At 46.6% G+C, this 26,250-nt stretch overlaps 1 protein-coding gene across 6 annotated transcripts in view; it reads left to right on the top strand.

Moving 5' to 3' along the window:
- LZTS3 (leucine zipper tumor suppressor family member 3) overlaps window positions 1–26,250 on the top strand; it is a 134,253-nt gene that overhangs the window by 91,219 nt on the left and 16,784 nt on the right. Inside the window, exon 2 of one of the 6 annotated variants that reach the window (XM_074951925.1) lies at window positions 18,467–18,621. The exons of 3 other annotated variants lie outside the window; for them this stretch is intronic. The gene's annotated coding sequence lies outside the window, so the exon portion shown is untranslated. Of the gene's footprint in view, window positions 1–1,605; window positions 2,006–18,466; window positions 18,622–26,250 lie in introns of those variants that run through there. 2 more of the 6 variants (XM_074951929.1, XM_074951927.1) reach the window with 2 other exon arrangements.

Here is a 26,250-nt window from a genome sequence, read left to right as displayed (position 1 = left end):
GGTTAGACAAACACCGGTCAGGGACGGTCTAGGTTTATTTGGTCCTGCCTCAGCACAGGGGGCTGGATGTTAAGACTTCGTGGGGTCCCTTCGAGCCCTACATTTCTATGATTCTATGATCAGTGTTTCTGTCATTGCAAATGGTCATACAGTGAAGCTGCTGTTTTCCATCTATTTTGTGTGCTTTCAGAGATGGTCTCTCTCTTCTCTCTCCATCTTTGACCATCTCGAGGGGTTCCAGAAGAGAACCCTGTGTTTTAAACTTTCTTAGCAAGTTGCAATCAAAGATGGCCAGTTTGAAGGAGGGAGTTTGTTTGTTTGGGGGTTGTGTCTGTGTGTGTGTGTGTTGTTTTTGTTTTTGTTATTTTGCTTAAAGGGTTGCCCAGTCACTTCCAGCTAAAACAAACCTCCTTGTGATTGGTGAAGGAAATCCCAGCACTTTGAAAGTTGCCACCCGTTTGCACATTCTCTATGCATGCCTAAAGGAAGAGCTATCACTAGCCCTACATTTGCCCATAAACTGAGCCAATGGTCAATATAGCTAGTGGTCAATATAAATGAGGATAAGTCCCCATTTTTATTTGAACTCTTTTTTCCCCCTCCCCCAGTTGTTCATAACTTTCTCAAAATTGCTTTTTGGGTTGAATTGTTCTACACTTAGTCAATGCCCAAAGGGTGGGATTTTTTCTAGGTAATAAGTATGAGCTAAATCGACTGAGCTGTTTTCAGTTATTTGAGTATGAGGAAAATATATTATTCCTCAAATGTCAGACTGGGTTTAATTTGTAGATTGTAATGAGACTTTTTTTTTTGATGAAGTCACATAGAAAATAAAATTAGGCAGTTTTAAAGTTATGTATCTTTAGGCTGCCTCAGAATCAGAACTTACAGAAGGTGCCTGCAAACTTTAGTAGGTGCTCAAGTTTGAAAATTGGGGCCCATTAAGATTAGAAAGCTCGTCTGATGATTTTTAAGTACCTCAATTAATTATCTTTTTAAGCATAACTGAAAATTTTCTGCCAAATTAAGTAATGGTACTTTTACACTATCCATTAATGAGTGACCAAAATTATTTCAGCCATCTTTCATCCTTTCTGGTGGGTCTGCCACTGGAGCATATATGCAGTGTTGTAGCCCTGTTGGTCCCAGGATGTTAGAGAGACATCTTTTATTGGACCAGCTGGAGTATATGGTAACATTGAGAGGGGGAGGGGGAGAAGGGGAGTGGCTCATATGTGGGCGATAGATTATGTGGGTTTCGGGCCGGTTTTCCGAACGTGAGGAGTGAGTTTAGGTTGCCTGATTTTCAGGGGCTGTGTGTGAGCACGTAAAATCAAGCCCCTGTAAGGGGTCTCAGGTTGAGTCCCCCCAGAAATAGGCACTCGGAATCACTCTGTAAAATCTTGGCATTAACTCCTGAGTGGGGCATGGCGTAATTCCACACTGATATTTTTTTTTTCCAAAGCTTGCATCTTGCAAGGAAAGAGTTAATGAAATTTAAGTGCTTGGCGGGAGCCGTTCCCTGGTATTAGCCAATCAGAGGGGCCAGAGGTTCAGCTCTGTGCCTGTGCTAAGGTAACAGGTGATTTGTTGTTTACAACATGTAGTTTTGTCGAGTCCCCTCAGGCACCGAGGGCAGGGGTTGGGAGAGCATGGAAGGAAAAACCTCTTGATCGTGGAGGTACACGTGCAGCTAGCTTACTTCTGCTGAAAACATTTTCTGCTTTAGTCTCTTAAAGGAAGCTCTGGGTAAGGTGTCACTATGGCACTCCTTTGTTAGAGAGCACGCTTCCCAGGAAGAGTAGTAACAGCAGAGAGCAGCCAGCCTGGACAAGGAGTGCAATGCCTTGCCGTCCTGTGTGCACAAGGGAAGAGCATCTATCAGTCAACTCAGTGGATTGTGTTAACCAGGAGCAGCCTTGCCACACTGTGATGGACAGAGAGGAAATACATACCCCAGGTTTACAGCTGTTCTGACCATTTGTGAAGGAGTTGGAAAGATTGGGTATGGTATTGTTTTCATTTCCTGCCTAATGATTAAAGGTCTAGAAAACATGACCTGTGAGGGAAGATTGAAAAATCTGGGTTTGTTTAGTCTGGAAAAGAGAAGACTGAGAGGGGACATGGTAACAGTTTTCAAGTACATAAAAGGTTCTTACAAGGAGGAGGGAGAAAAATTGTTCTCCTTAACCGTCGAGGATAGGATAGGAAGCAATAGGCTTAATTTGCAGCAAGGGAGGTTTAGGTTGGACATTAGGAAAAACTTCCTAACTGTCAGAGTGGTTAAGCCCTGGAATAACTTGCCTAGGGAGGTTGTAGAATCTCATCATTGGAGATTTTTAAGAGCAGGTGGGAGAAACACCTGTCAGGGATGGTCTAGATCAGTGCTTCTCAAGCTATCTGATGTGGGGGACTGGCAATTTTTTTTTCCAATGTGCGCGCGGACCGGCAGCCGATGGCTCGCGGACCAGCACCGGTCCACGGACCACCACTTCGAGTAGCACTAGTCTAGATAATACTTAGTCCTGCCATGAGTGCAAGGGACTGGACTAGATGACCTCTTGAGGTCCCTTCCAGTTCTATGATTCTAAACAGCTGCCACTTTTCACTCCAGGGGTGGCTGCTTATTGAGACATGAGTGTAGGGTTGTGTGTATGTCTTTATACCGCACTGAACTGGGTGGTGTGGGGGTGCACCACTGCCCTCTACTGGAGAGAATCAAAACTCCTCTACTGTGTACCATAGGGCCTATGCACCTTGTGGAGCTTTAGCATAAGTGGTAAGGGACTGGGGCGGTAGAATAGTAGGGTGTGACTTTGGAGCCGTTGCAGTGAAGTTTTGAGTATGTGGAGCACACAGCCGTCTGACATGACACTGCCGCATGTAGGGAGCAAAGGAGTTGCAAGTTTGTAACTGAGAATGTACCCTATGCTTTGTAAAGTCCTTTGGGAGCCTTCAGCTTGAAAGGTGTTGTATGAGGCTTAGATAATAGTCACGTTCCTGTGTCATGCCTTTTATTTGCAGTGTTTGTGCCATTCTTACTGACAGTAGAAATGCAAACTATTCAGGCAACCCCAATACAAACCATAAGGTCTAATATTTATGGCAGCAGGATTTTTAAGCAACGTAGGAACTGGCTTATTCTCCAGCCAGGCCGCTCCCAGCCAGGGCGGGGTGGGAGGGAAATGAATAACGAGAATATTTCCATTGGTAGTGGTGTGTTGTGGGGCTGTAGGTTGGAGCTGTATCACTGCCCTTGAAATTCCTCATGCCCAGTTAATTATAAGCCGAGGCTGGATTCACAATACTGAGTGGTTAAAACCTTGGCGAGGGAGGCGGAGATGTCGGCGGCTTGATCTGAAAATGGGCATGGTTTGTAAACACACCTTGAATTTTTTTCTTTCTCTACCCATGAGACTGTTGGGGGGGCTGGAGTGAGAGGTGGTCACCTTAGCTTGCTGGCGCCAGAGACATCAGCCAGCTGGCTCTGGGTGCGCGTCCCACTGTGGAACAGGAGATGAGACTGGTGGCTCTGATCCTCAGTGGAGCTACAACCAATTCACATCAACTGAGCATCTGGCCCGTGCACTCCCAATGCTTTTCACAACTCACTCGTTTAATAGACTCCTCATTGTATTCCAAAGGGATAATTTATAACAGGGTTCTCAACCGGGGTACACGTACCCCTGGGGGTATGCAGAGGTCTTCCAAGTGGTACATCAGCTCATCTAGATATTTGCCTACTTTTACAACAGACTACATAAAAGCACTAGTGAGTCAGTACAAACTAAAATGTCATATAATGACTTGTTTATACTGCTCTATATACTATACACTGAAATGAGCATACAATATTAATATTCCAATTGATTTATTTTATAATTATATGGTAAAAAGTCAGAAATTTTTCAGTACTAGTGTGCTGCGACACTTTTGTATTTTTATGTCTGATTTTGTGAGCAAGTAGTTTTTCAGTGAGGTGAAATTTGCGGGTACACAAGACAAATCAGACTCCTGAAAGGGGTACGGTAGTCTGGAAATGTTGAGAGCCACTGATTTAGAATGTAAGAACAGCTATACTGGGTCAGTGGTCTGTCTGGCCCAGTGCCAGATGCTTCAGGGAAAATGAAGAGAATGGGACAATTATCAAGTGATCCATCCCCTGCCGTCCAGTCCCAGCTTCTGGCAGTCGGAGGTTTAGGGACACCCAGAGCCTGGGGCAATGCAGAAACCATGCTCAAATAAATTGGTTAGTCTCTAAGGTGCCACAAGTACTCCTTTTCTTTTTGCGAATACAGACTAACACGGCTGCTACTCTGAAACATGTGTGATTGTAGAACAAAGCCCTTCCAGGCCACTCGGTGCCTTAACAAAACAACACTAAGGTGCTGGGCAGCCCATAGCTCCTGGGTGTGACTTGCGTGGACATCCAGTGAGTCACACTTCTCTAACTGAGGGCAGAATCAGGCCTGTTAATTAACCATAACTGGGCAACGTGCCTGAGTAAATCCCTAAGAGGGTGGAAATCCCCATGCAAACATAGGGCCCAATCCTGGAAGGTACTGACCCCTTCAGTTCTCATTGTGGAGTGGAAGGTGCTCAGCACCTTGCAGGATCAGGTCATTTGAAAGCAGGGAGGTGCCCACATCAAAATCACAGTTCCAGACTCCCCTGAACTTCAGGAAAGATTGGATCCAAATCCAGATAAAAACGCTGCAGTTCTGGAACCAAGAAATCAAGCCTTGAACGTAGCCCTGACACGTGCCACTAATGTGCTTCTGCATAAAACAAGGGAGAGGGAATTCCACTGCCGAGGGCTCTGGATGTAAAGGATCCTGTCACGTGCATGGTCTGTCTTTGCGCACTGTGCCCAAGCCTGTAGCATCAGCTCGCTACCTGGCACTTCTCTGGGGAAGAGCTCATAAGTCTCTCTTAGCCCATAGCTGGGAAGCGGAGTCCACCAAATGGTGTTGCCTCAATGATAGCGATAGAAGCTGAGCATAGAATCATAGAATATCAGGGTTGGAAGGGACCTCAGGAGGTCATCTAGTCCAACCCCCTGCTCAAAGCAGGACCAGTCCCCAACTAAATCATCCCAGCCAGGGCTTTGTCTAGCCTGACCTTAAGAACCTCTAAGGAAGGAGATTCCACCACCTTCCTAGGTAACACATTCCAGTGCTTCACCACCCTCCTAGTGAAAAAGTGTTTCCTAATATCCAAGCTAAACCTCCCCCTCTGCAACTTGAGACCATTACTCCTTGTCCTGTCCTCTGCTACCACTGAGAACAGTCTAGATCCGTCCTCTTTGGAACCCCCGTTCAGGTAGTTGAAAGCAGCTATCAAATCCCCCCTCATTCTTCTCTTCCGCAGACTAAAGCAGAGAGGGATCTAGGGTGGTACATGGCTCGCTGGTAATATGGCCAGCTGGACTGCCCCCTCTCACTCCCTGTGTGTTGGAGGCTTTGAGCTAGAATCTCCCCTGGGTCTCTGGGTGGCTCCCAGGAGCAGAGGTAGTGGTTTTAGCTACCTGCTCACGGCATCACCTGTTTGTAAGTTAGAGCAGCGAGGGGCTGCCCTACTTACACCACTGGGCAAGGGGCCTTATGGATGCTATTCCAGTGGAGGAGCTGCACGTCCTATGCTGCGGGGTGAGGGTGGTCAGCTCTCCCAGCTTCATACCAGCAGAGATTTGGCGTGGTGGAAGCTCCCTAAAAGTGGGGGGGGGTCCACTGTGGCCTGAACTGTGGCCCCGCCCCCTCTTCCCTTGAGGCCCCGCCCCATACCACCTCTTCTCCAAGATCTTGCCCCCTTCTTGCTCCTCTCTGCCTGCTTCCCTCCTCCCCGCCCCCCCCCCGGTCACTCGCCCTTATGGCTGGTAAAAAGTGATTAGGCCTTGGCCCCCGGACTCCCCCCGGTTCCGATGCCCTTGGCAGAGAGTCTCCCTTTGCCAGGGGAAATCTCCGCTGGCTGTCTGCAGCCACAGCCCAGCTCCCTTGTGGTACCTGCTGGGTACAAAGGGGCTGGATCATAACGGAGAATCTGGCCTTTAGTCTTCTCTAACCTGTCCCTCAGCACTGGAACTTTTATTCCATTTACATGGGTCTGACTTGTGCCAAGAACATTTCATGGTAACTCTTCGAGCCCCCAAGGATTCAGTACTGCTTAGTACTTATGTGGTGCTTTTCCTCTGGAACTCTCAAAGGGCCATACCAAGGTGAGCACCAAGCAGTATCCCCGTTTCTCAGATGGGGGAAACTGAGGCACAAGCAGGTCAAGGGACTTGCCTAAGGTCACACAGGGATTTTGTGGCAGAGCTCAGAAGGGAACTCAAGTCTCTTAACTCTGTCTTCCCATTGGTCCACCCTGCCCCTGCCTTCCCACTCTCTGTTCGCACCTGGCTCAGTATGCAAATAAGCTTGCAATATACAAATAGGCAGAGTGGGAGCCAGGTATCAGTTACCTTCACCTGAAAGGAACATCTCCAAGATATGTCACCTCCAGCTGACCTGCCCTACGCTCGGTCTACACTAGAAAACTAGGTTGGCATAACTATGCCACTCAGAGGTGTAAAAAATCCACATCCCTGAGTTGTGGCATAGTTAAGTCGACCTAAGTTCCCATGTAGACAATGCTAGGCCTGGTCAGCCACTCACGTGTTCACAGAAACCAAACCAACCGGTGTTGTCCTCTTTGAACCCGAAGGACAAACAACATCGCTGTGCCACCGTAGCATTTTAAGTGTAGACAAGCTCTTAACTCCAAGACCTTAAGAACATATTTTTTCAGTCTAGTTACAGAACTCTTTATGTAGTACCCATATGTACATGGCACAATGGTTATGCTGGCCAGTGGGCTACTGGCTCTCAGCAGAGACCTCACATCTACCCTTTGATGACTTGTTATGTAGACATCTGACCTAGGGGTTCCCTGTAAAACCCTATGTACCCCCATGCCCTCTACCAGTTGGCACCAAGGGTCCCTGAGTCTACAGGTGCCAACTTTCCAAAGTGCCAGGGGGTGCTTGACCCCTGGCTCTGCCCCAGGCCCTGCCCCCACTCCACCCTTTCCCCCAAGGCCCCACCCCTGCTCCACCTGACCCTGCCTCTTCCCGCCCCCATTCCACCCCACCACGCTCCTTCCTGCCCAGTTCCACCCCCTCCGCCCCGAGAGCCTCCTGAATGCTGCGAAACAGCTGATCGAGGTGGGCAGGAGGGATGGGGAAAGGCCAATTTGTCAGGCCCGCCAGTGGGCGGGAGGCACTGGGAGCTGATCTGGGGGCTGCCGGTGGGTGCTCAGCACCCACCATTTTTCCGCTGTGGGTGCTCCGGGGCGCCCCATTGTACGAACACAGAATAGCAGACGGGTACACTGAGATTCTGGCCCCTCCCCCTCCATTGCCATATAGTTCACAAAACCAGCTTGAAGAGTGATGATCTTCTTGAAAAGCAAGGCCAAGACCCCACCCTCTTTGCCAACAGAACCAGGAGATATTGGCAACCCTCATGAAGGAGAAAGGAAGGGCTCTGGACTGGGCTAACTAAGGGAAATTTAATGTCCAGTGATCTACGGGAGGTCAGACTAGAAAGATGATCTAATGGTCCCTTCTGACCTTAAACTCTAGGTGCTCCCTGTAAACATCCACAAGGTCACTTCACTGTTTTCCTTCAGATCCCTCCTTAAAACTTCCTTTCCTGTGGTGCCTTCAAGAAACTTGACAACGGTTAGGCTGCTGGTGTGCAGAGAGCACTGCCCATCACAGTGACCGGAATTGTCTCATTGTTTCCTTGTAATCGCCCCCATCTGTCTGTACCCATCTCTTGTCTTCTACTTAGATCAGAAGCTCTTTTGGGCAGGGGCCATGCGTTTTTTTGTTCTGTGTTTGTACAGCACCTCACACAATGGGGCCCTGGGCCATGACTAGAGCTCCCAGCCACTACGATAACACTAAGAATAATAAATAGTAATGCATCTATGAAGATTAGCCTCTCCAGAAACTAAGCCCTGGAGGAATCAGACTGTACCTGGAAGCTTCTGCAAGATCTATCTTACATTTTTTATTATGGGCTGTGGGCCAGGTTTACAAAGCGCCAGATTCTGACAGTCCTAAGAGCATTGTGCAGCATTTTACTCCACAACTAATCCCACGGCATCCTAAAGCAGGGTGTTACTCAAGAGAAGATGTAGGACCAGATAATCCCCTTGATCCACTGCAGAGCTCCTGCTGATAGCAGGAAGGGGCTTACACAGAGATCAAGGGTAGCATGCGTTCCTTGTGTAGTCACCGTGGGCTTTCCAAAAGCTCGCCCCATTGGCTTAACTGTGCTCTCACTGACTCCAGTGGGACTTCACTTTTGCAAACCATGCCCGATACTTTTAGGGCTTGCTAGTCTTTGTCCCTCGCTAGTCTTTGTAAGCATGTGTCTCCTATCTCTGTTACCCTCCTTCATTCCCTCTGATCGTCTTACACCCCACTTTATCTTCAGTTGGATTGTAAGTTCTTCAAGGCAGCAGGAACTCACCTTACCTGATCACTCTCAGTACAGTGTATATGGTAACACCCTTTGTTTCATGTTCTCTATGTATATAAATCTCCCCACTGTCTTTTCCACTACATGCATCCGATGAAGTGAGCTGTAGAGCGGGAAGCCGGCGATCAATGTCTCTGAAAATCAAGCCATTGCTGCTGGGAAATGATACCTCCCCACCCCTGTTCCATGCGTCTCTGGCTCCTTCTGCCACGATAGAACCTTTAACCTTCTAACCTACCTGGCTGATCACTGTTCTCCGGTAACGGACAGGACACACAGGGTAGTATAAAATCACCTTTTTAATTGTATTAATGACAGCTATTTTTTGCTCATGTACATGGCCGTGTTTTTTTCCCATGCTGAGTAAATTGAAGGTTGTTTCATTACTACTTTGTCATTTGCCAGCCAGCAAATGCCTTGTCTACACTAGGGACAATAAACAACCTGGAAGGCTTGTAGAATGCTTTGTGCCTATGCACTAAAATGCCCCAAGAGGTCTAACAGATGGGTAGCACAGCCAGCCTTCCAACGGGTTTAATACCTGGTTAAAGCTTCACCAGTTCATTCTGAACCAGTTTAGTCCCAGTGTGGATGCTAACAAGCTGAAACAGTACAGCTAGTCCTCCTGTTACTGGCCTGGCACCATCTCCCAGAATACACTTCTGCTGGGAGCCGAGGCGGGCGTTGTGGGATAGGTACCCAGAGGGCACTGCAGTTATAATGGTTTGGGGGCGGTTCAGCATGGCTAGTGGGGGCTCACTGAGCCGTTCGTTCTTAGATGGGTTCGGTTACAGCTCGTTCACTTCTCTAGGGTGGATCTGGCCAAAACGGAGGCTTAGCATGTCCAGAGTCTCCTAGACAAAGGCGCTAGGTGTATGTCTATGCTGCAGTGAGACACCCGCAGCTGACCCATGTCAGCTGACTCAGGCTCAGGCTAGGGGCTGTTTAATTGTGGTGTACACGTTCAGGTTCGGTCTGGAGCACAGGCTCTAGGACCCTCCCCTTTCATGTGTACACCACAGCCCCGTAACCCGAGTCCCTTGAGCCCAAGTGTGCAGTGTGAGACGCACCCTAGTTGTTATTTAAGAACCATCCAGGAGGGAACCGTGCAGATTAAAGACTATTTTCTTCGCAAAATGGTCCCTTGGCATCTCCAAGTGGAAAGCAGCAGCACCAGTCTGTAAGAGAGAGATTCCAAACCTGAAAAGCACGGGGGGGTGCATGTGTGTATTTTTCTCCCCGCAGGGAGGAGAGAACTGACTGGGCCCTGGGACTCCGTTCGTTAGCGCGCTTTCATTCCTCAGCCAGTTTTGGGTCGCTTGGCTGAAGTTGTTTCTAGTTGTGACGGAGGAGGGGGACGTTCGGGAGATGTGGGGTTCAGACTCAAAGTGAGGGTGTGCTGACTCTGCCTTGTGTTGCTGGTTTCTAGTGAGCTGTGGCCAGCGCTTCGGGGGCAGCAGAGGTCACAAGGGGCTGCAGACCCAGCCAAAAGAAACGTTTTTGAATTGATTCATGTTGCTGGGAGGGGTGCTTTCAGCACTATCTTGCCAAAGCTGTTGCTCCCAGATTACAATCAAAGCCTCACCCCCAGTGGACATGGTGGCTCTGAAGGGCAAACTGGAATATTTGTTTTAAAACAAACGCAACTGGACTAGATCCTGCCAGATGCTCCGTCACAATCATTAGCAGCCTTTCAGCCCCACACCTACCCCCTTTCCCATCTTCTCGTTCTCCAACACCACTTCTCTGCAGTCCCTTTACTGCTCTGCTCATGCATGCTGGTGACCCGTGAGGGAAGTCCTATCTCTCTGGCTATGCAAAAAAGCAAGTCTGTCCTCACTGGAGATCACTTGCCATGTTGTTTTTATTTTTTTGTTTTACTTTCTCATTTCTACCACACAAGGAAATAATGTCTCCATTAGTCACACTTTAGATTAAAGTGCCAAGGGTTGCCATCTCACAGTTTGACAGCAAATCTCTTATCTTTCTGCTGGGCCGAAGGATCACGTAAATTGTAAAGAATCTCAGCTTGCAATTAAAAAAAAATATATAGGTTTCCAGGTCCTGTGGTTGTGGGGAAAAGTCAGAAAATATGAAACTTAAAAGCTCAGACACCAGCAAGCAAATACAAACACCACCAAGTTGTTAGTTCGAAGCCAATCTTACAATTTGGAAGGGGCCTAATGCGTGACTTTTAAGTTTTGAAAATCATGACAGGTGTGGAGAAAGTCAATAAGGATGTGTTATTTACTCCTTCTCATAACACAAGAACAAAGGGTCACCAAATGAAATTAAAAGGAGGACTTGTGGCACCTTAGAGACTAACAAATTTATTTGAGCATAAGTTTTCGTGAGTGAGCTGTAGCTCACGAAAGCTTATGCTCAAATAAATTTGTTAGTCTCTAAGGTGCCACAAGTCCTCCTTTTCTTTTTGCGGATACAGACTAACACGGCTGCTCCGCTGACACCTGTCAAATGAAATTAATAAGCAGCAGGTTTAAAACAAACAAAGGAAGTATTTCTTCACACAACACACAGTCAACCTGTGGAACTCTTTGCCAGAGGATGTTGTGAAGGCCCAAGGGTTCAAAAAAGAACTAGATAAATTCAAGGAGGACAGATCCATCAATGGTTATTAGCCAGTATGAGCAGGGATGGTGTCCCTAGCCTCCGTTTGCGAGAAGCTGGGAATGGGCAACAGGGGAAGGATCACTTGTTGATTACCTGTTCTCTTCATTCCCTCTGGGGCACCTAGCATTAGCCACTGTCAGAAGACAGGATACTGGGCTAGATGGACCATTGGTCTGACCCAATATGGCTGTTGCCTCGCTCCCAATATGTGGGAGCGAGGCACGAGAAACTCAGCTTCCCGATGGCTGCAGCTTCCTGCTTTCTGAGTGGGTGGAAATGATCCCACTTTTTCCACAGGGCCCACCCCGCATCCCGACAGATTGGGCATGGAGGGAACAGAGCAGGGATCTGATCCACCCTGCGTCACCAGATAACACTTAGGGCTAAGTATCTGAATGGGGGAGGGGTCAGCCGCCATTTTTGGCCCTTTCCCTCCCTTGGTTTCAGGGACAGCAGGTGCCACTAAGCAATCTACCCTAACCCTAAACTCTAAAAGTCAAGCAGGGATAATGGCTGTTGACTGGATCTTCCTCTCCTTCCCTCGCTGCCGGATAGGGATCTGTGGCTGGGCAGGCCTTTGTGTGTTATATTAAATTTTTTAAAAGGGTGAATTGATCCCCCCTGTGTAACTCCACAAACTTCCTGGTGTTGCTTTGGATTTACACTGTAAATGAGATGGGAATCGGGCCCATCGACAGCACTCAATACATAACCACCCCCCAGGGCTCAATTCTAATCTCACTCGGGTGGCTTCATTGGGGCTGCGCCTTATTGACCAGTGCACCAAACTCCGATCAGAATAGGTGTGGATGCGTGCTGGCGATTGGTTTACCGCTTTTTAGCAGCACTGAGACCATGGACCAGTGCCCCAGCCCCATTGTAGCTGCCGTGAAGCAGAGCTTTGAGCTCATTGCAAGATCCCTTGTGATACAGGCTGATTTAAAACATTGCCAATTTCTGCTTGTTTCTTTAAGTGCTTTAAAATAAAACCCTGGCACAAAATTAAGTTACTGGGTAAGATTATTTCTTTAGACTCTCCACAGGGCAGATCTTCCCCTGGTGCAAACTGGTGCAGCTCCACTGTCTTCAGGGAGAGCAAAGGATATGTCCCAAGGACTGTGCAGATGCTGCATCCGTCCAGTTGCTGTTGGCACAGAGCAGGATCTCCCTGATGTGACATAGGCTATCACCGCTCTTCACCTGGCACACTGTAGACTGTAGATGGGCTTTGCTATAACGCCTGTCTCAGTCCCAGTCGTTCCTGCAATGCTCCCGTGAAGAGTTTCCCTCTCCTTAAACATTCAGGAGACTTTTGTAATTAAATGCCCAGCGGGCATAGGCCACATGACCAGAAGGGCTATTTTTACTGCAAGGTCAAACGCGTTTACCCCTGTAAGATTTTGATAGCCAGCTTTCACGACTCAGTCTTCTGGTGCTGCTATCCTTTTTCTTTTATTAAAGCAGTTGAAGGCCGACACAGGAAAGCAATGAGCTGTTTGCTGGATTACTTGACCTTCCTTAAGAATGTGTAACGTAAGCAGCTGGTTCTAAAACTGTCTGCGTGAGTCTTGGCTTCAGTGTTTAAAAATGAGTCTAGCACATTGGGGCTGACGGGATATTTTCTCGGTGCTGTAATGGCTTGAGCCAAAGCCCACAGAAGTTGTTGAGAACCTTTCCATTGTCTTCAGTGGGTGTCGGAATGGGCCCTGGTCTGGAAATGTTGGTGAACAGCCCGGGAAAGTCTCCACAATTCAGTTGGCTAGTGTGATACTTTTTTTTTTTTTTTTTAAATGTGTCCAGCTCTGTTAACCAGAAGCCAGAACTTGCAGCCCTTGTGGGAGGAAGGGCTGTATCATTAGTTATAATTTGCATGACAGGCATGCCTAGAGGCCTCACTGTGTTAGGTGCTGTACGTATATCCTAGTGAGAAAAAGTCCCTGCCCTGATGAACTCACAATTTAAATAGACAAGGCACAAAGGGGTGGGAGGAGACACTGAGTCACACAGAGTGAAGTGACTTGCTCAAGATCATACAACAGGCCAGCAGGAGAACTGGGTACAGTACACACGTCTCCTGATTCCCAGTCCAATGCTGCGTCACCTGGACCACGCTGTTGTAGAATTAGGTCCTCGGTACAAACCAGGAATGTTCTGTGCGAGTGTGCGCAGTTCATACACTACTGGTCCATGCAATAAGGCAATGCCACGTTTGTATTCAGCAGGCATAACTGACGTTAGTCATCGTAGTGAGATTGTGACCGTGCCCTGTGATATCATTTTTCTACTTGCTCCCTGGGGTGAGCGTTCTCACTGGCAGGACCTCAGCTAGGAAACTCCTTCCTGGAGCCTTACCCTAGTTGCATACAGAACAAAGTGTGAGACCTGATGAGAGCTTAGCTATTCAGTAAAAAGAAAAAAGAAAAGGAGTACTTGTGGCACCTTAGAGACTAACCAGTTTATTTGAGCATGAGCTTTCGTGAGCTACAGCTCACTTCATCGGATGCATAGCATATTGTGGAAACTGCAGAAGACATTATATACACACAGAGACCATGAAACAAAACTTCCTCCCACCCCACTGTCCTGCTCGTAACAGCTTATCTAAAGTGATCATCAAGGAGGGCCATTTCCAGCACAAATCCAGGTTTTCTCACCCTTCCCCCCCCCCCCACAGACACACATACAAACTCACTCTCCTGCTGGTAATAGCCCATCCAGCAGGAGAGTGAGTTTGTATGTGTGTCTGTGGGGGGGGGGGGGGAAGGGTGAGAAAACCTGGATTTGTGCTGGAAATGGCCCTCCTTGATGATCACTTTAGATAAGCTGTTACGAGCAGGACAGTGGGGTGGGAGGAAGTTTTGTTTCATGGTCTCTGTGTGTATATAATGTCTTCTGCAGTTTCCACAATATGCTATGCATCCGATGAAGTGAGCTGTAGCTCATGAAAGCTCATGCTCAAATAAACTGGTTAGTCTCTAAGGTGCCACAAGTACTCCTTTTCTTTTTTCTTTTTACGAATACAGACTAACACGGCTGTTACTCTGAAACCTAGCTATTCAGTAGAGTCTGAATAAGGACCTTACTATTGATTAGTTAGTTGTTCGTCAAGTGCTTGGAACACACAAAGACCCCAGGAGTGCTGAGGAATGTTTGAGTCTTACATTTGTATAGAGCTGTCATCCAGACAATCCCAAAGCATCTTAGGATATGTCTGTGTTGCAGCTTGAAACATGCCTCCCAGCCTGGACAGAAAGACTCACGCTAGCTTTGCTCAGGTTAGCGCGCTAAAAATAGCAGTGTGAATGCAGTGGCTCGGGCGAACCGCCTGGATACAACTTCGGGTGGCTAGTCTGAGCCATCCACTCGTGCTGCAGTGTTCCTGCTACTATATTTTAACGTGATAGCTTGAGCAAAACTGGTGAGAGTCTTGTCTACCCAGGTTGGGAGGCACCCTCCCAGCTGCAGGGTAGCCGTACTTTACAATTGCCAGTAACGGTTTGGATCTCCCAGTGTGGCCACCTCTAGGGTGGAACATGGCAGCTGTTGAACAGCGCACTACAACACTAAACAACAGTTAAGGACAAGAAAGAAAGAAGCAAGTAAAATAAATAGAAATTTTATAGGGACCGTAGAGAGACAGAATGTAAATAGCCAAGCTGGTATTTAGCAAGGAGAATGAAGTTAATACCCCTACTTTTGCCAGACGTGCTGTGGCTCTTTGATGAGTACAGAGCGGCCTGGACCTTGGTTTTATGTTTCCACGTCCTCCTGAGGCCCTGGTCTGAGTATCTCTTCCAAGGGAAGAGCTCCACCTGCTGAATAAGCAACACCATCAATAAGTGCTTTAGGACTTATGCTGTTAGGTTCAGTTTGATTGTTAAACTGTTGCTCTTGTGTCATAATAATAATACCTAGCTCTTGTCTAGCACTTTTCATCAGTAGATCTCAAAGCTCCTCACAAAGGAGGTCAGTGTTGTTGCACCATTTTGTAGATGGGGGAACTGAGGCACAATGAGGGAACATGATTTACCCAAGACTACCGAGCAGGTCAGTGGTAGAGCCAGGAATCGAATGACTGGGTTGTCTAAGTCCCAATCCAGTGCTCTATCTGCTAGGCTGCACTGCCTCCCCCAAGACAGCGTGAGAAATGGGAATATCTGAAGATGTGGACTATCTGGAGTAGCTGTCGTGTGGGCTTTGAGCGACTGAGCTAGCACACAGATAGTTACTTGCCCAGGAGAACACCATCCCCAGCCCCTCTCCAACTTTAGCCTCAGTCTCAGCCTTCCACTGGATGTGGTCCTGTACAAGCAATGAACCTACCAGCCAAGTACAAGCCCTTGCAGTTCCACACCTTTCCCTGATCAGGAAATCCCTAGCAGTCAACAGTTAGGACAGAACAGGCTGGGTGATTGTAAAGCATCTTCAACCCAAGGGATGCATAGCAAGATGATCGAAGGGCACATGAGGAAAAACTGAGTGCATGCCCTTGAAACAAGTTGATCTGCTCTCTCAGTTCTAGCACAGAAGAGAAAATTGAACTGACTTTCGTCTTACGTGTTTTCTTAAGTGAAGGTGACGCTTTCCCCATTTCTAGGCAGGAGCAGCTGGGAAAGAGTCATGGGAGGCGTCCATTTAAAAAACAGCAACAACAAAACCTAGCTCTCATGGTTGCAAAGCTGGCCCTCTGTATGTGAGCGCAGCGTAAATTTATGCAGTGCTGTCTGCCTGAGTCTGCAGGCTGACAGCGCCCATGCTGCCACTGCTGCCAGTCAGAACCGTGTGGTCAGCTATGAAACTGGCAAGAATCAGGTCAAGTGTTGCTGGTTGGGAATGCTTGGAGCAGCAGGAGGGGTAGAATCTGGATAATACACTTGTGACTTCTCTGCTTGGGAGGAATGCAACCATCCAGAATCAAGCTGATAAAAACCTTTACACCCCAGCTTGCCATCACGTAGCCCCTATAGGATTTGTGTGTGTGTTTTGCACGGCACGATGGACTCTTGTATGATTAAATAATTGTCAGGAACACTTTCCAATCCAGGCAAAAGTGCACTAATGCCCCTTTACCCTTCCTCCTTCCCCTACTCCCTCTGTTCTCCCCTCCTGCTTCCTGGGTGGCCTGGGAAAGGAGCATGGATGTGGGGCTTCCCTTCCTGTGAACGGCTTGTGGGAGCAGGAAGGGAAAACAGTTGAGTGGGAGGATTTCTTTTATTCACTAGGAGAGTACGTGTGAGCAAGATTGTCTCCTAAGGGAGCTGTGACCTGTCCACAGAGTGTTTGTTATGATGGTATGGAAAGCATTGTTATGATGGCCTCCTCCAGCTGCTTCCTTCTGAAAGGAGGCTGAAAAAACTAGCACTGTTTACCTGAGAGAGAGTGATGAAGGCATTAAAAAGTAACGATTGGTCTCGAGGAGATGGATCGACCTCTGCTATTTGTCCTTCCTCTTAATACAAGAACAAAGGCACATTCAATGAAACTGAAAGGGGGCAAGTTTGCAAATTGAGGAAATGGAATATTTTATATACAATGAACCGCTAGCCTGTGGAACTCATTGCCCCAAGATATTGGTGAGGCAAAGAGCTTAGCAGGAGTGAGAAGCTTGTTGTCTGCCTCGAGCAGCAGATTTCTGTATCCACGGGGTCGCTGAGCCATCAGAGGTTGGGAGTAACCTTTTATCTTCAGGTCTTGTTTTGTTTCTTTTAAATAACTTTAAAATAATGGAAGCATTGTAAGAAATCCATTTTCTGTGGAAAAAGGAGGGTAAACTGGCTAGCACATGTGGTTTGTATCACTGTCCCCCTCTGGAGAGAGTCGGAATTTCTCAGCTGCGTGACTTAGTCCGTATACCGTTAATGCTGAGTCTCCTTTAGCTTAGATGGTAGAGGCCTGTGCTCTTGAAATAAGAGGAGCTGAGTTCTATCCCTGCTGTCACCATGATGTTCAGCACTGACCATCGCGTGTCACACGGGCAACCGTGAAGTCCAAGGAAACCCAGTAACAAACCCAAATAAGTACAAAATACTTGTGGAAGGACTCTGAATGCAGGGTCCAGAGTGATGTCATGATGTGAAAGGTTGAGTAATGGACCATTTTTTGCGAGGGGATACCAGACTGGATGGATCATTATCCAGCTCCAGGGTGGCATTCCTTAGGGCCGAGGTCATGTATTGCATTTGTGTGTAGCACCTTTCATCTGAAGGGTTACAATCCGCCCTACAGCTACACAGGAGTCAGTTCTGCCACTATGATGCTGCCCCTTCAGCCCTGGGAGGTGCTGAACACTACCCAGCTGTGTAGGACAGAAAGTGAAAAATAACTTGCCCAGCTGAGACTTCAGGGGGAGCTTAGATGGGCAGAATGTGCCGAAATAAGAATCTGGGGCTAACCTCCTCAGTCTAGCGAAAAGCTCCATGGGAACTATTACCATGAGTGCTCAAGGCTTGCTCCTGTCTCCTGTAAAAAATAGTGGCTCTTCTACAAAGTGTTCAGTGGGTTCTGATGTATCAGGGAGAAATTCTCTTGTTTGAATGCAATTATCTAAACATGATACAAGAGGGGAAAAACCTTAGGACACAAGAAAGTTACTCCTAAGATGACAGTGGGGATTTTTAAGATTCACAGCTCACTTGTTACTAGAGTAAATGGCAAAGAGTCTTTTGGGGTCATTACAAAACTCTCTCTAAATCACCCCTTTCCAAAGAGAGATTCACCCAGTCACTGCCCATCCAGAGAAACCCAAGTTAGTCAGTCAAGATGAGCCTGATTCAAGTCCGACTGGAGTCAGTATGGTTCGTTTCATTTGGAGTTGGGTTGAATTCTTGGTCTGTTGAATATTTGTCTCTTGCTCCTGATTCCCCTTTTCCCCAGTTTTAATAATGAATCAGATCTGAAGCGTGGCTGGCCATCAAAGTCCAGATTCAAAGGCCACTGAAGTCAACAAAAAGGCTCCTAGAGACATCAGTGGGCTTTGCATCAGACCCCAGGTGAGCACAATACTTACTTAGATTGTAAGCTCTTTGGGGCAGGGACTACCTTTGTGGTATGTGTCCCTACAGTGCCTAGCACAATGGGGCCTTTTTCCCGGGTTGGTGACCTCCAGGCACAACCACAATACACATAATAAGTCTGATTGATACACCCGGGTGGGAGCAGGATGGCTCCCTGGAAATTACTGCCCTTTTACTACTAGGCAGTAACTGGGATATCTGCCCCAGGAAGGCCCAGTAGATTAGATGCACTTCGTTTGCCTAGTTGCAATAGCCAGTTTTGTGGTTCACAAAACACTTCTTTATATCTTTCAGAGTCTGTTTCAAGAGCACCGATGGGATTTTTACACATGTAACTCCTAATGCATCCAAATCTGTGAAGAGAGAGAAAGAGACAGCTCAGTCTCAGCGTAGTTCCAACCAGGACTTGGCAAAAGGACTGATGCTTCAACCTCTCTAAAGGTTTGGAGGTCAGTTTAGATGAGCACCCAGAAGTTTGGTTGTTTGGCAGGACTTTGTTTGAGCTGTCAGAACTATATATCCTGTTTGAGTCCATCCTCCTGCAGAGAGCTGAGTTTCCACCCTTTTCCCAGGAGCTTTCAATTTCTGTTTTGTTGTTTGAGGTTCATTGGTGCTATCTTAATACAACCAGGAATCCAGGCTAGGTGTTGTATAGATAAGTAGCAAAGACAACTCACAGTCTCAGCCCAAAAGAATTTGCAGTCAACGTGTCAGGATGAAACAGATGGACAAAACAGACATGTAGGATACGGGCAGGAGAATTGGGAGGAAGAAGTAACCATAAAACAGAGTCAGTTAGAAGTCTCAGCTTTAAACTTGAAAGCTTGCCTCCCTCACCAGCAGAAGTGGGTCCAAAAAAAGATATTACCTCACCCACCTTGTCTCTCTCACCAGTGCCAGACAGGAGAGACTTGTCAGTATAATGGCAGAATGGTTCTGATATATAGGACCCTACCTGAAAACCTAAATCTGCAAAACTGGTCTGTGCCTGTTTCCCTATCTGTTAAATGTGAGTAGAAATACTACAGTACTGCACAGGGGTGTTGTGAAGGTCTTTTCATCCATGTAGAGTGCTCTGAGCTCCTCAGATGAAAAGATCACAGAACGGCAAAATGTTAGCCAATGAATTCAGATGTACCTGCTTACAGTTTGCTACCAATTGCCATTAAACGGTTTCTTGTTGAACACTAACTGCAAGATGCTGCTTGGCTGTTCCAAACAGCACGTTAACGTCAGTAAGCCTTTTACATGAGCAGGTTCTCAGTTAGCTGCTGTTTGTGGAATCCCTCCCTCTTGCCTGCCTTTGCCCTGTGAAAGCCAAAGACCAAACAGCCATGACCTTTCTTGTTAGTTTGGAGAGCCTGCTAAATACAACTGGGCTGTGGGCTTTCAACGAGCTCTGTTACAAAGGGCTTTTGCTCTGTTTTCCTTGGGATTCACTTTTGAAAATGGACATTGATGAAACAGGGTGCTGTTTTTTATTTGTCTCTCGGGGAAAGTATTGTAGCTGGATGGGTAAGATTTGATTGTCAGCGCTGTGTATTGGAAAACCTTACTCGGGCTTCCATCCTGAGTTCCTTTTACATCCAGAGCTCCTTCAGTGGGAGTTTCGGGTGTGCAGGAAATGAAGGCTCAATGCCCATGGAAGCTACTGGGAGCGATGGATGTACCAGGAATGCCATCTAGCTCTTGGTGGGGGAGAGCAGGAGACTGAGGCTGACTGCAGGTGTGAGTGTAGTTGCAGGCAGGCTGAAAATACAGCAGGGACAGCGTTTTGCCACTGGCTTCATTGGAGTCAGGCTTTCACCCAGAGTTTGTTTGCTTTAGACACAACAAATCCTGCATCATGGCAGAGGATTAGACTAGATGACCCTTGCGGGTACCTTCTATCCCTGTGGTTCTATGATGGCTTTCATAGGTTCTGTTGCCTTTCAGAACTTTCTTCCAACCTCAAAAACAGTTCAGTTAGACTTGAGGGCAAAGAATTGTAGAAAGGTCATAATTTGTGTTCTAAGATTAACTACTCCCTACTCATATGCAGTTCTCTTATTTGGTTGGGCTTGCCCTTTAACATACAATTGTGCTCTGAAAAGGGGCTCTGTAAAAATGCTTTTGTGGGATTCCGCGGTTGTGCCTCAGTGGTTCCCGATCAAACGTGCTCACTCCACAAGCAAAACCATGAGTTTTCCAGCTGCCGGCCCTGCAGCCTCAGCCTGGGATCTGAGAGCCCTGCCAGGTTCAGGAGAGCAGTGAGTAGCAGGAGGGAGGGGATGTTTACCTCCTGTGGACTGCACTGGTGAGGCTGAGACTGGAATACTGTGTCCCATTTTGATGCCCACATCGCTTAAAAGGGATGTTGAAAAAATTGGAGACGGTGTAGAGAGAAGCCACAAAAATATTTGAGGGCTGGAGAAAATGCTTTACAGTGAGAGACTTAGAAAGCTCAATCTGTTGCGCTTGAAGATTGAGAGGTGACTTGATTACAGTGTATAAGTACCTTCAAGGGGAGAAATTACAGGTATTTTAGGGCTCTTTAATCTAGTCGAGAAAGGCACAACAAGAACTAGTGGCTGGAAGCTGAAGCCAGACACATTCAAATAAAAAGTAAGGCACAGTTTTGTAACAGTGAGGGTGATTAGCCATTATCAAGGGAAGTCACCATTTCTTGATGTCTTCAAATCAAGACTTTCTGGAAGAGGCTTTAGTCAAACGCAAGCTTATTGAGCTCAATGCAGAGCCAACAGTGAGATTCAAGGGCCTGTGGTACACAGGTCAGACTAGATGATTTTATGGTCCTTTCTGGCCTTAAACTCTATGAAACTTTACTTCTCATGCAGCATTACTAGTTGTAAAGGTTCTACAGGTCACGTGAAGCTTTCAGAGTATGTCTTTAGTGACACCTGTGCAACCCATTGCCTTCCCCTGGGGGTTGGCATGGATTTAACTGATTGGAATTTTAGTAAAGAATTCTGTTGATGAAAGAATTTCCTCTCCCTCGAACCACACTTCAATCCAGAGACGAGGCCCAAACCACCACGTTCAGGTTCTGATCCAAACGCTCCCAAAGTTCAGGGGAGGCATGTTGTATCTGGGGTTTTGCCTTAGTCAGCTATTCCCCACCTCCAGTTTAGAACCAGGTCCAATGCTTATTGAAATCTGTGTGAGTCTTCACTGGGCATTGGATCAGGCCTATAGTAACTAAGCTTAAGTGATGATCGTTTGGGATTTGCTCTGATTCAGCTCTAACCATAATAATGACTGATGAGCACAGCTGGAATGGCATGCAGTGAGTGCAAGATACTCTGTCATCCCTGCATACAGTAGGCTAGTAAAGTAGCAGTCGCTTCATTACCTGCAGCTGTTGTACATGTCAGCCTTGTGTGATTAACGTTGGGTGGATCCAGTGGAGATTTGTCAAGATGTCACATTCTGTACAAGAACCTGAGAGCATTAAAGAAATGAGGCCTGAATGTCCCAGTTCTGCAGCCAGCAAGGAAGGAGCTTCCACGAAATACGGGAGATAGCAGAGCGGCTTAACTCTTTTGGCTTAACTCTTCAGCTAAACTCCAGTGCACCCTGTCCCGGAGCATGGATGTGTGTGTGCTCCCTCTACTCGATGGCACACCGTAGTGCTGCTCCTCTACGCATCAGGGCCCATTCCGTTGAAATAGGAGCAGGACTCTTTCTTTAGCTGAAATCTGGGAACATGCGTCGTTGGAGCTAGAGGTTGTAGTTTCTCTTCCCCATGTCCCTGGTGTACGGTTACCTGATGACTCGTGTCTGTGTCCTGTCTGCTAGGAAGTTTATACACACAGACACACAGAAGCAAGTCCAACAGTATTCTACTGGCTGATGTCTGGTCCCACTAACTGATACCGCTAACAGTGCTGGGGGAAGAGGGATCTCAGATTTACATGGTGGCTTTTAAGGACATTTTGGCAGGGACAGAGTAAATTACTTTTCATGATTTTTAACTGTGTTTCCTCTCCAGCATTTGTTAATATCGCCCTAGACTCTTTGTTCTCTACTAAATCTGTCCTCTTCCATATAGTAATCTATCTCCCCCTCATCCCTCCACTTCTGTGTTTCAAATGGAGCTGAAATTAACATGGCCCTTTTCATTTAACATCACTTACCTTTATTTCTACAGTACATCATCATGCCAGAATGAGACATTGTTCCTCCAAGCGGAACAACTCTCTAGGAATAGTGTCATCTATTTAATTACTGCTGTAGAACCAACAGAGGAAGCACTAAATATTATGTTTATGTAGGTCCTACAAAAATGTGGCCAGCATGTTTATTGGTAATAGAATGTTTGATTTTTTTAAAAATCTAGCTAATGAGGGCTCAGAGAACTCTCTCCATTGATTATAACTATTATTAAAATGGGGCAGATATTTGACCTTCAAATACCCTTGACAACAACCCTATTCTATAAAAATCAAACAGGGACCCCATGCTTTAGTTTTGATGCAAATTCACTGAATTTTTCGGGCTGGTTATTAGAATTTTGTATTCCTCAGACAACGGGTTGATTCCTTTCAGCAGCTGGAATGGCACAGAGGCTATATATGTCTTCCAAATTTGTTTGTAGTTACAGTGTTAACAATTAACCTATTAGATGAGAAATAGTGAGGTCTTTATAATCTGGCCTAGTTCACTGTTCAACTGCTTATCTGAAAGCTTTTTTAAAAAAATTCAAATAATTTTAGACTTTGCAAACGAATTTGGCTAAAGCAGATCTGACTATAGAAGAGTAATCAAATCAACATAATTGTTGTTATTTTTGTAGCACCTAGAAGCTGCAACTGAGATTGGAGCTCCATTGTGCCATGCACTGCACAAAAAGACATACTGAGAGACCATTGCTGCCCTAAAGAGTTCGTGTGCTAAATAAACCAGAGGTTGGCAATAAGAAATCTGATCATCCTTAGTTCACAGATAGAAAACTGAGACACAGAGAGATTAAGTGACTTGCCCACAGCCCCACAGTGAGTCTGTGGCAGAGCCAGAAACTGAACCCAGATCTCCTGAGTCCCAATCTAGCATCTTAACCACAAGATGATATTTCCTTGCCACTTTTAGAATTTAAGGCACTCCTACTGCAGCGATGGGCATGCAGTATATTCCCAGGCAGATAGAAGGGTGATTGTATTAATTAGATATTGGGCCGGTAGGATGTTGTTAGAGCCATATTTTCTGTCACAACATTAGAGAGTTAATTTGGAGTCTGTGCACTTTTGCAAAAGGATTTGCTGGGGAGCCCGCTCCAGTATAATCCATCCAGACAAAGGAATTCCTCTCCAGCTTTTATTAAACACACAAAAAGAGTTCAGATTGAAATACTCGGAAATGGAAAGTTAGATCAACATTCATTCTGGAAAGGTTCCCTTGTCCTCCTTTTGTGTTTGCATAAAGTCTCTTAATCCAGGTTTTCATTTAAAGCCCCTTAGTAACCAAATGCCCTTTTTGGGGAGGGGGTGAAGAGCTGGTTCAATATTGATTTTTGTCTTAGTCATTTTTGTAGGATGCATCCTGCTGTTAAGATAAACATAACACAGAAGGGAGGATTGCAATGAATGGAAAACCTCTTCCCCCCTCGATGCTTGGTCCAGTTGTATGCTGCGGATGGGATACTACAGAGAGACAGGTCGGTCGCTAACAGGTTTCTTTGCCCTTCAGGCCTAGTCTTGAGTCCCAGTCTGAGATGACTTCTGGCTGGTATGTTCTGATGCCTTCTCACCTGGGTCTCCCCTGCATCACCGTAGGGTAACTCAGACTATTTCAGGCTGCCATGTGGGTTGCCATCATGGTATAATGGAAGGTAGTCTGTTCCAGAGCTGGCCAAGCTTAAAACCTATTAGACAGAAGGGACAATCTAAACAGACAAGCAAAATGTTATGGGTTATAGAATCACAGATTCCAAGGCCAGAAGGGACCATTGTGATCATCTAGTCTGACCTCCTGCATAACACAGGCCAGAGAATTTCCCCACAGTAATTCCAAGAGCAGATCTTTTAGAAAAGCATATGTCTGTCTACTCTTGTTTAAAATCTGTAGGGTTCAGCACAACGTAGTTCAGAGCAGCATTAGTGGAGGGAAGGGGTCTCACTTGGGCACCTAAAATCATGGCCAACGTTTCCAAAAGTGGCTTCTAATAGCCATCTAGCGTTTTAAAGATGGGATAAAAAAAGATAATAGAAGTGCTAAGAGAAGGATGGATGGTCTTGTGGTTAAGGTTCTGATATAGAAGCAGTAAATATGTAGCTAACAGCTATATGCCAGTAGCTTTTGAGAGGAGACTAGAGTAAGGTAGAAAGGCAGTGGACTGAGACTCTGGAGGCTTGGGATCAGTTCCTGGCACTACCACAGACTTCCAGGGTGACTTTGGGATTTCTGTGCCTCAATTCCCCATCTGTTAAAAGGAATGAGCATGCTTCCCTTCTCCCACTCTGGGCCCATGTTCTCTATTTAAATTGTCAGTCCCTGCACCAAAGACCTGTCTCTTAACGCGTGAACGTACAGTGCCTAGCACAATGCAACTCTGATCTCAGTCATCGCCTCTAGACTCTGCTGTAATATCAGTCACGGACCTTGTGGTTACAGCAGCTGTCCCTATGTATCTGGGGGTTTGTGCAGCCCCCATGGCATATCGTTGGGTGTAGATGAAATGTGACCAAGAGTACGTGCACTAGGGACCCTCAACTTACCTCCTTCCGCTCAACCAAGAGAGAAGTTTTGTGACCACTTTCTCTCTGGGGAGCTGCCCTGCGGAGGGAAGGTGCCAGCCGGCCAGTGCTCAGGCTCCCTAGGAACTGGCTACAGCCAAATAAATTCTGTTTTGCTGGACAACAAGAGCCTGGCATAGCCCCAAAGCATTAGTGAGGGATGTGTTTGACGTGCAGATGACAAACACCTGTCCCCAAGCTGGTAGGTTCGTTCCAGATGTTTTTCATACCTCCGTGCTATGCCCTGCAGGACCAGGCCTAGAAATCGGGTGTTTTCCATCCATTCAGGAGAAAAGGTCCTGTAGCCTTGACTCTGGAGGAAAGGGGCTATGTGCATCTGTGCCATGTTCCTAGTCCTGTCCCTGCCCAGTTCGCAGGGGCATGCTGTTCTGCTCAAGGGAGGCCAGGGATGCATCAATCATGCTCTTCTTTCACAGCCAGCAGCACTTCAGTCTGGAGCAGAAGAGTGGGACCACATGGATCCTCTCCTCAGTGACTAACATCAAAGCTGTGTTGTGTGAATGTTTGGGATAGTTGAGGTAACCATCCCAAGAGTCACAGGCTGATCTGAAGCTTATCTGAGCCTCTCTGCTTAAGAAATCAAGTTGGGAACCTCATGTAAACTGTGTTTCTGTTTTTTGCCAGCGAGGTAGGGAACACTGCAAGAACAGCATCTGTTGCGGTATTTAATGAGCAGCGTGTTCTCTGGGAAGGACCGTTGTACACTCATCTGTAATCCCAAAAGGAGACAAATCAACCAAACAGGGCCAAAGAGTGAGGTAATTAGTTTTAACCTCAGTCTTCTCTTCATGGGAGTGTCTCTGAGGAAGGACTGAGGTAAAAACTGGCCTAAAATCAGAGCTGGTCTTTTTTTTTTTCTTAACCCTTAGAAAATTACTTTTTCCCCAAAAAAATATTGGGCAGAAACAGTCATCAACGTTTTTGAAGTTTTTCAATTTCTCTGTGGAAAATGGTGTGCTCTTTATACCCTTTTCAAATTTTGTTATGCAAAAGATTACCGACGGAGATTGCAAAATGTTGCATTTGCCAAAACTCGACTTTTCAGTAAACAAATATATCAGTAGCCATTTTGATACCAGTCTTCATGTTTTCCATTCAAGTTCCAGAAGAAAAACTCACATTTAAAAAAAAAAAAGGTGTGGTGGGGGGAGGCAAACCCTTCAGAGCAAAAACATCTTGGCTATTTTGAAATGTTTCAGGAAGTAGGCGTTTGTGTTTTCCAACCAGAGGGCTCGATTCGGTGAATAGCGCTTTACTCCAGGAGCAGTCAGTGGAACTGCCGAAGGAAGGGCACAGAATCTGGCTCTGAACGAGGGCTGGCTGTCA

The sequence above is a fragment of the Natator depressus genome, chromosome 4 (genome assembly GCF_965152275.1).
Source record: "Natator depressus isolate rNatDep1 chromosome 4, rNatDep2.hap1, whole genome shotgun sequence".
Classification (NCBI taxonomy): Eukaryota; Metazoa; Chordata; order Testudines; family Cheloniidae; genus Natator; species Natator depressus.
The sequence above is the reverse complement of the archived record's forward strand: the minus strand, read 5'-3'. Positions and strand labels throughout refer to the sequence as shown.